The sequence below is a fragment of the Phoenix dactylifera genome, chromosome 12 (genome assembly GCF_051530095.1).
Source record: "Phoenix dactylifera cultivar Ajwa chromosome 12, Ajwa_hap1_PhDact_Kaust_v1.1, whole genome shotgun sequence".
NCBI lineage: Eukaryota > Viridiplantae > Streptophyta > Magnoliopsida > Arecales > Arecaceae > Phoenix > Phoenix dactylifera.
Genome location: NC_143201.1, coordinates 9255058 through 9264543, shown reverse-complemented (window position 1 = coordinate 9264543; position 9486 = coordinate 9255058). Strand labels below are relative to the sequence as shown.

General features: G+C 38.6%; 1 non-coding gene across 1 annotated transcript; it reads left to right on the top strand.

Moving 5' to 3' along the window:
* The first annotated feature begins 7225 nt into the window (after positions 1-7225).
* Positions 7226-7331, top strand: LOC120112067 (small nucleolar RNA R71). The gene has a single exon (XR_005508903.2). It is a non-coding gene; the product is annotated as a small nucleolar RNA R71 (small nucleolar RNA).
* The last annotated feature ends 2155 nt before the right edge of the window (positions 7332-9486 follow it).

The window sequence follows — 9486 nt, the reverse complement described above, 5'->3', positions numbered from 1 at the left end:
TTGTTCCTGTATCTGATATTTATACTGATGTCTTGTTTGATCTTGGTACTATGCATTCATTTATATCCACCACCTTTATTACATGTTATGTTATGTGAACCTATGAAAACTAAATTGTATGTTAAGACACTAGTAAGAGACATATTAAGTACCGATAATATCTACAAGTCATGTAGAGTCAAAATAGGAGATAGAGAGTTGCTTGTTGACCTAATAGTGCAAGATATGTAAGATTTTGATGTCATTCTGAGGATGGATTAACTTGCTACTTATCATGCCTCAGTGGACTGTCATAGAAAGAGTATGAACTTTTAGATATTGGATGAACTAGAGTTCATTTTCATTGAAGAGTTACCCCTCCATGTATCATCTTGGCTTTGCAAGCTGGGGGATGCTAAGGAAAGGATGTAGAGGCTACTTAGTTTCAGTAAGTGACATGCAACAAGATGAATTGAGAATAGAGGGTATTCTTGTAATGAATGAATTTTTGGATATTTTTTCAAAGGATTTACTAGGATTGCCATTGGATAGAGAAATTGAATTTACCATTAATCTAGTACCTAGTTTATGTATGATTTCCAAAACTTCTAATCAAATGACCCCTGCTGAGTTGAAAGATTTGAAAGACTAATTGAAAGATTTGTTGGACAAGGGTCTTAGATGACCAAGTGATCACCTTGGGGAGCTCCGGTATTCTTTGTGGAAAAGAAGAGTGAAAGTTTGAGACTGTGCATTGATTATAGGGAGTTGAATAAAATTACTATAAGGAACAAGTATTTTTTACCTCAAATAGATGATTTGTTTGATTAGCTATGAGGTACACAGGTTTCTCTAAGATTGATCTTCCCTTAGGATATCATCAGTTGAAAATCAACGAAGAGGATATACCAAAGACCATGTTTAGAAATCGTTATGGATACTATAAATTCTTAGTGATGCTATGTGGATTGACCAATGTTTCAATAGCCTTTATAGATTTAATGAAGAGAATATTCAAATCTTTTCTAGATCAATTTATTGTGGTATTCATTGATGATATCTTCATTTATTCAAAAAGTAAAGAGGAACATGAGAAACATTTGTGATACATACTACAAATCTCGAGAGACGAGAGACTTTATACTAAATTGAAGAAGTGTGAGTTTTGGTTGGATACGATAGCATTTTTGGGACACATCATATCTGGAGATAGAATTTCTATGGATCTAATAAAAGTGGAAGCCATGGTATAATGGAATAAGCCAACAAATATTCAGAGGTTTGTAGTTTCTTGGGGATGACAGGTGTTAGAAGTATGCCCTAAAATTTAATTTGGCTGATGCCAAGGTCTGCCGAACCGACCGGAACCGGTCGGTTCAGGCTGTACCGAACTAGTGCCGACAACTACTGGTAGGTTTAGCTGTGAAAATTGGTACAGAATCGAAACTGGTGCGACCGACACCCATAGAAGCGGGGAAGAAGAGGAGGAAGAAGAGAAAGATAGAAGAGAAGAAGAAGCGGGGAAGAAGAGGAAGAAAGAAGAGAAGAAGAAGCGGAGAAGAAGAGAAGGCAAGTACTGAAAAAAGGAACCGGAAAAGAGAGACCTTGCACACGCGCCGAGTGGAGAACCGAGCACGAGTCGGAAACCGCGAGCCCGCTCACGCCCGCTCGCAGGGAACTGCGCCCGCATGTAATTCCCCACGCTACCTCGATTCCCTGTGCGGGCTCGCAGCGCGGGGCAGCAAGCCCGCATGAGTTGCCTCGCGTGGGCTTTAAATGCCGCACAAAATGGTATTTAATGCCATTCTATGGTAACGCGCGGGTGCGTGCGTGTCCACATGTCGGACAGATTTTTTTTCTATCTCGATCGGTTCGATATCGGTTCCGACCGGTACCGAACTGGTACTGTACCGGAATCAATCTTTGATCGGTTCTTTCAATTTTAAAAATAAACCATGCAATAGCACGTATCCTGTAGGATAGTGATTACGAGTGTCGGTCCACAGGAATTGAAGAATAAGTTATTTTTCTTTATAAAAAAAATCAAGAAGAAGGATTTGCTAACTAGATTTAACTAAATTAAACTATAAGTACGAATTGGAATTTATCAAAGTAAATAGATCTAGGGTTTGAAATCCACCACATAGCATTGCATCAAGAACTGTGTTCTTGATTTTTTGTCTTTTGGAGAGGCATGCAATTTGGCTACAAGCCTTTTAAAATAAAATTATAAAGAGTGTTAGGAAGATCCATCTTCGGTGTAGCATGAAGTGTCTACCTAAGTATGTTAATCTAGCATGCAGCACACTTCATCTTCCTAGGCATGGATCATCTTAGACTACTTTAGCAAACATGATTAGTGACTAGCATGCTCAAAGTTTAAATATCATAAAGAAATATTTCATTGAAAATAAGAATTTAAACAAGCTCCAAAATAATAAAAAAGTAAGAACTACAATTGCCCTAATACATTGCTAGGGCTTCATCCAGCCCTAGATTGGACGTTTAGCCGAGCATGGCTTCTGGACGACCTTCCATCTTCAAATGAAAGCCTTCACCTTCCATTATTCCCAAAATATCACAAAATATTCTCTTTACCCCCCCCCCCCCCCCCCCCCTCTCTTTTTTTTTTTATTTCTTTCTCTGGTTCCCTCGGCTTTCTTCTTCTTTTTCTTCACCGAAACAGGGGTTCCTTCTCTGTTCTTCCCACCGTCGCCTCCTCTTGCCACCCCGCCCCCCAGCTCCTTATATAGATCCCCTCATCATATCAACCAGCAAGCACGTGGAGAGGAGGGGAAAACGGACGCGATCTGTGAGGCGGATGCTTGGGATTTCAAATCCGAAAGAGAGCTGGTCTGCCGGTGATGCGTGGGACGATTGCTCGCGGATGCTGGAATTGGAGAAGAGCTGCAGAGGGGCGTCGATCCGAAAGGAGGACGGCGTGATTGCTGGGGTGCCGGTTTGATTGCAGACGGCCGGATCAGTGGAGCTGGCCGCGGGATTCCAGGAGGTTGACGTGCGGAATGAGCTAGGGCGCGGAAGAAGAAGATCACGGCTTGCTGATTTGGGAATGAAGGAGATGCTGCAGGATGAGCTGGAGGAGCCGGGAGCGTTGGGAGGAGCCGAAGAAGAAGGTGGCCGGATCCGTGGCGTGATACGCTGGGAGCCTGTCTCGGACGCTCGGAACGGCAGCGCGGAGGTGGGGATGCAGGCGGAGAAAGAGGCGGAGGAACGGGAGGCTGGCTGCACCGCGTGGAAGATTGCATGGAGGGTCTCTCAGGCGACGTCATCTCGGCCGTGATACACTGCGGGGAGCGGGGGAAGAAGATGAACAGTGGGTTTATATATTTTATTATTTTTTTGTAACACTGTTCATATGAACAGTGTTTTCACGGGACACTGTTCATATGAACAGTGAATCTAATAATTCTTCTCGAAATTATTTCTATTTATTTTATTACATCTATTATTTTCTTTCTTCCTTTTTTTTGTTTTGAAATTATAAATTTTATATGAGGCAGTTAAGGAATTGGTTGGAAATTGACTTTAGGTTTGAGGTGGATCATGATCGTTGCTTTGCTTGAACTTATTCTCGAGCCCAATGTCATTTAAATTTAATTCTTGCTAAATTGCTTCAGATCGGACTCGACAAGACTAAAAGCAGGACTGTGACTTAATAAAAAAGGGTTAATCAAACCTTTTTCTTCATACAAGAATAATTATCTAATCAGGATCAAAACCTATTTAATCATAATCTTAGCTTGATTACAACTCTATCAGGTTACTAAAATGAGTTAACACAATCTCCTCCTTATATGTTTTCATGAAAGATCACAACCAGAAGAGAGACAAATTTAGAATCTGTTTTAAGAAAAGTATTATTTACCTCTTACCATATTTTAAATTTATTTCAATGTTTATTCAATTTCATGATAAAATATGTATTTATCAGTTTAAGAACATTGAGAAGTGCTATGAAAAGATAACTAAATTATAAATTATTAAGCACTTATCACACCCCCCAAACCTATGTTTTGCTAATCCTCGAGCAAAATAAAATTAGAGAAAAAAAAAACTCTAACTCACTTTCGCAGGCATCGCGATTGCATTTACGATATGCAACAAGGCTTTAAACCCCTAGGTTATCCTAGTGGATGAGTTATAGTCTCGTGAGGGTTTCCAGTGAAGATACCCACAAACTTCAATATCATTTATTGTTATGATTATTTTTTTTTTGTAAATCGATTGATCTAAATCAAATTCCAAATGCATACTAGCTAAGAATTTCAAAAACTCTCTCTTTTTTTATTATTATTAAAATCTAATTTAAGATACATAAATGATAAATATTTCAAAGCACACACGGTTTTATTTACTAAGTCAGCCCAAATTCTAGGTTAGTATGCAATCTAAGTTAAAGTTATTAAGTTTCCATTTAGGGAGTTGTAAGACTCATTTATACTGGAGTGCTCGGTGAAATCTGGACCGTACACAAGCTAAGGGTTCGGATCTCCAAAATATTGCTAATACTAGTAGTTTCCAAGAATTGGTCGAAAGGACCTGCTCACGGATTCAAAATCATCTTATCTACAGGTTTTCGAGAGTTGTGGATGTTTACTTTAGTACCTCACGGGCTTTATCTGTAATATTTCAGTTTACTCGAATTTTTACAACGACGGCTTTCACACTATTGTCTTTTTTCAAGGTCAATACAGAGTTTTTTTTTTACAAAAATATATATATAAATTGTGCATTTTTACTCTTGTGGTGATTTCTCCGTGTAACGAGCAGTCAGTCGACAACTCTCACACCAGCTAGCATAAGATGTCGGGCATCAAGACTCCCCTACGAACTTATGCTCGGAGTCCTCATCACAAGCCCACTTGACCTTTGACAATAGGTAGCCCTTTTCGATGTTCCTGACTAAATCCATTTTTATTGATGATTTATTTTTTTTTGAATTAGATAAGTATGATTCATCAGGGTCCAAGGTTGCTACTATACTATCAACATATTGTCGAGCCTAGACCTTAGAAGGGTCGGCCAGTGTGTAGTGAAATTCCAAAGTATTAATTAGCTTACAACTCCCTAAGAGAGACTTAATAAAAAAAACTTAAATTTGTATTACTTCCGACTAATCATTGGGCTTTTTAGATTTTATATACCTTGTGTATTTATCATTCTCACATAAATATATAGAAATTAGGTTTTAAAAACAAAAACTTTTTTTTATTTTTAAATTTATTATTATTATTATTTTATGAACACAAATTTTTTTTTTTGAATGAAAATCAAGATGAATACCCCCAAACCTAAAACTGACATTGTGAAGTGAAAACGAATGCAAGAGATGCAAACAAAACCAAAAATGCTTAAAAATACTTAAACATAACCCCCAAATCTAAACCTAACATTGTCCTCAATGTTAAAAAAAATCTAAGAGAATTGGGTTGCCTCCTAACAAGCGCTAAGTTTATTGTCTTCAGCCAGACACAGTGAGGTAGTTTTCGCATCTCCTTCTATGAGGTCATCTATTTTGTCTATTATAAAACACTCAACTTTTCTCGCGGGTTGGTCGGATGCATTGAACACATTTAATTTTACCTTGATGTTCCCAAATGATATGTTCATTATCCCCGTTCTACAATTGATGCACTCATTGGCTGTTGCTAAAAAGGGGCGCCCAAGGATCACGGAGATTTGTTTCTTAGGATTAGGTTCATATTCCATATCAAGGACGATGAAATCTACTGAAAAATAGAATTTGTCTACCTTGACAAGAACATCTTCAATTATCCCATGTGGTGTTTTTACAGATCGATCAGCCAATTGAAGGGATACCGAGGTTGGTTTTAACTCACCTAACCCAAGTTTCTCATAAACTGAATAAGGTAAAAGGTTGACACTCGCCCCTAGATCTAAGAGTGCTCAATCAATGAAATTATTTCCTAAGACACAAGAGATGGTGGGAGTACCAGGATCTTTGAATTTTGGAGGAGTGTTGTGTTGGAGAATAGAACTCACTTGCTCAGTTAGGAAGACCTTTCTAGGCACATCTGTCCTAGATTTTTGCTTTTGGGTACAAAGGTCTTTGAGAAATTTGGCATAGGAGGGAACTTGTCTAATAGTATCAAGAAGCGGAAGGTTGATTTTAACTTGTTTGAAAACCTCCATCATCTCCTCTAGTGAAGTTCCTTTTTTGCCAAGGGAGAGGGTGAATTAAGAGCTTCAGGAAATGGAGCCTTTGGGATGTGAGTTTTGGCAGAAGGTGGACTAGCTGAAGAAGAAGAAGTTTTTAGATTTTCATTTGACACATTTTTATCCTCTTCTCCACCTTCCTTATTGTTATCCTCCCCAATCTTATTGTCTACTACACGTCCACTCCTTAGGGTAGTCAAAGCATTGGCTTGTTCATGATGAATTGTATTTAGTTGATTTTCTTGAGACATGTATTGTCCCCTAAGATTACTTAGTGGTTGGATTGGAAGCTTTCCTTCCTCTCGCTTGTTCAGTGCATTAGCTAGTTGCCCCATTTGGAATTCTAGCTTGGCGATTGATTGCGTGTAAGAGTGCACCAATTGTGTAATGGTTTCCAAACCTTGAAGGGCGTTCAACACTTTCTCCTCAAAAGTTGTGTTTCTTTGGGGTGGAGGAGGAGTGTGTTGAAATTAAGTCGAGGGACGGTAGGGATGAATATTTTGTGGAGTTTGAAAATTTTGGGAGTAGGGTTGGGCAGTATTCGAAGCTTGCTGCTTCCAAGAAAAGTTTGGATGATTCCGCCATCCCGGATTATATGTATTGGAAAATGGGTCATTACCCGGTCTGGACTGTGTTTGAGCAGCATTGATGTGTTCTTGCATGAGTTCGGGGAATTGGGGCGCTGAGGGGCACTCATGAATAGGGTGGGATGGGCTAGAACAGATAGTACACACTTGTGCTTGGGAAGAGTTAATAAAATGCCCACCTATCATCAGTTGGTCAATCTTATGGGACAATGCATCTACCTTGCTAGACAGGTCCATAGAATGACTTATTTCACAAATGGTCCCTTTTCTTCGAGAACTCGGGGGGTGCTTGACGAGAACAGGAAGCATGGTGGAGGGAGTTTTCATTAAGATTTTCAAATAATTGCCATGTTTAATGCTCATTTTGAAGCATAAAAGTCCCCCCGCATGCAGCATCGATCATCTGACGGTTTCGTTCAGTCAATCCGTCATAGAAACATTGCACTAACTTCCATTTAGGTATTTGATGATGTGGGCATTTATGGATTAGGTCCCGAAATCTCTCCCAAGTTTCATGAAATTCTTCTCCCTCGGTTTGGGAAAAGCTTGTAATGGCACGTCTAAACTGGTTCGTTCTTCCTATGGAAAAGTATTTTTTAAGAAATTCTTGTTGCATTTGATCCCAAGAACGAATCGAGTTAGCTTCTAGAGAATTCAGCCATTGTTTGGCTCTATCTTTAAGGGAGAAGGGGAATAATCTAAGTTTCAGAGCATCATCAGTGAAGTTCTGAATCTTGACAGTGGTGCAAATCTCAAGAAATTCATCTAGGTGTTTATATGGGTCTTCATTGGTGAGCCCATAAAAAGATGGGAGCATTTGGATCACACTAGACTTTACTTCATATTGTACAGCTGCTACTTCAGGTAATTGAATGCAAGATGGGAAAGTATAAATGGTGGGAGTAAAGTACTCCCTCAGAAGTTTGGATTGTTCTTCAGCCATCTCAAGAGGTGGGGATGATTCTAATGTTCTGATCTCAGCTCGAATATTCCTAAGAGTCCGTTCTATTTCTGGGTCAAAAGGTAATAGGTCACGTACTCTAGAACGACTCCCTTGCATACACTAGTACTTGATCAGTCAAGCATGCAAATAAAAAAAGAAATACATCAATTCTTGTATTTGCCCTAAAATCACTAGACAGCTCCTAACTGGTTTGAAGAGGGCACCTAAGCCTCCAATCCGGTCTAATGAACTGAGTTGACCAGGTAAGCTCCCAGGTAAGTGGAGGGGTCACGATGCATTCGCAAAGGTCCCACTTAAAACCCACTTGCCTCGAACAGATGAACTGTCTTCCTTATAGGGACAAATCTTGCCTAGACATCAACTAAGCCACAGGGCAAAATTGGTGCAACTTTCGGTGATCTTCGTCCTATTGAGCTCGAATGTCCGTAGGAGCCAACGTCTAATTGATTTTAATTAAAGTGACACTATGTGAGATTGAGTTCACCTAAATTGGGCAAGAGTCCGGTGATGAAATCCGGCTCTTATCTTGTTGGGGTGATTGCCCTTACTAAGTGCAGATTAATTGGTGTATGTGTATCAGGCATGCATTCACAATTTTGCTAAAATTAAAATTAAACAATCATCACAAAATGTTAAGCTAATAATTAATTTAAACAAGAAAGGTTTAGAGGTTACCAAAGAAAATTTTTCCAGCAATTTAAAATTTTTTATAGGCAAACCTCTATAGCATTCCTTTTCCAGCAATTCTTCTTTTGATCATCCCAGATTTTTTCTCGATTCCTGAACAAATAGTATAAAAAGAAAAATTAAAAATTAGTGAGAGAGAAAGAGGAGATAAGAAAAGTAACAATAATAGAAAATAATTTTTATTTTATTTTAGATATATATATATATTTGAATTTTTTTTTAATTTTTTTTTAATGATAGGAAAAATAACTATGCTAGCAATCCCCGGCAACGGCGCCAAAAATTGATCGGTTCTTTCAATTTTAAAAATAAACCACGCAATAGCACATATCCTGTAAGATAGTGATTATGGGTGTCGGTCCACAGAGATTGAAGAATAAGTTATTTTTCTTTAAAAAAAAAAATCAAGAAGAAGGATTTGCTAACTGGATTTATCTAAATTAAACTATGAGTACGAATTGGAATTTATCAGAGTAAATAGATCTAGGGTTTGGAATCCACCACATAGCATTGCATCAAGGACTGTGTTCTTGATTTTTTGTCTTTTGGAGAGGCATGCAATTTGGCTACAAGCCTTTTAAAATAAAATCATAAAGAGTGTTAGGAAGATCCATCTTCGGTGTAGCATAAAGTGTCTACCTAAGTATGTTAATCTAGGATGCAGCACACTTCATCTTCCTAGGCATGGATCATATTAGACTACTTTAGCAAACATGATTAGTGACTAGCATGCTCAAAGTTTAAATATCATAAAGAAATATTTCATTAAAAATAAGAATTTAAACAAGCTACAAAATAATAAAAAAGTAAGAACTACAATTGCCCTGATACATTGCTAGGGCTTCATCCAGCCCTAGATTGGATGTTTAGCCGAGCATGGCCTCCGGACGACCTCCCATCTTCAAATGAAAGCCTTCACCTCCCATTATTCCCAAAATATCACAAAATATTCTCTTCCCCCCCCCCTCTCTCTCTTTTTTTTTATTTCTTTCTCTGGTTCCCTCGGCTTTCTTCTTCTTTTTCTTCACCGAAACAGGGGTTCCTCCTCTGTTCTTCCCACCGTCGCCTCCT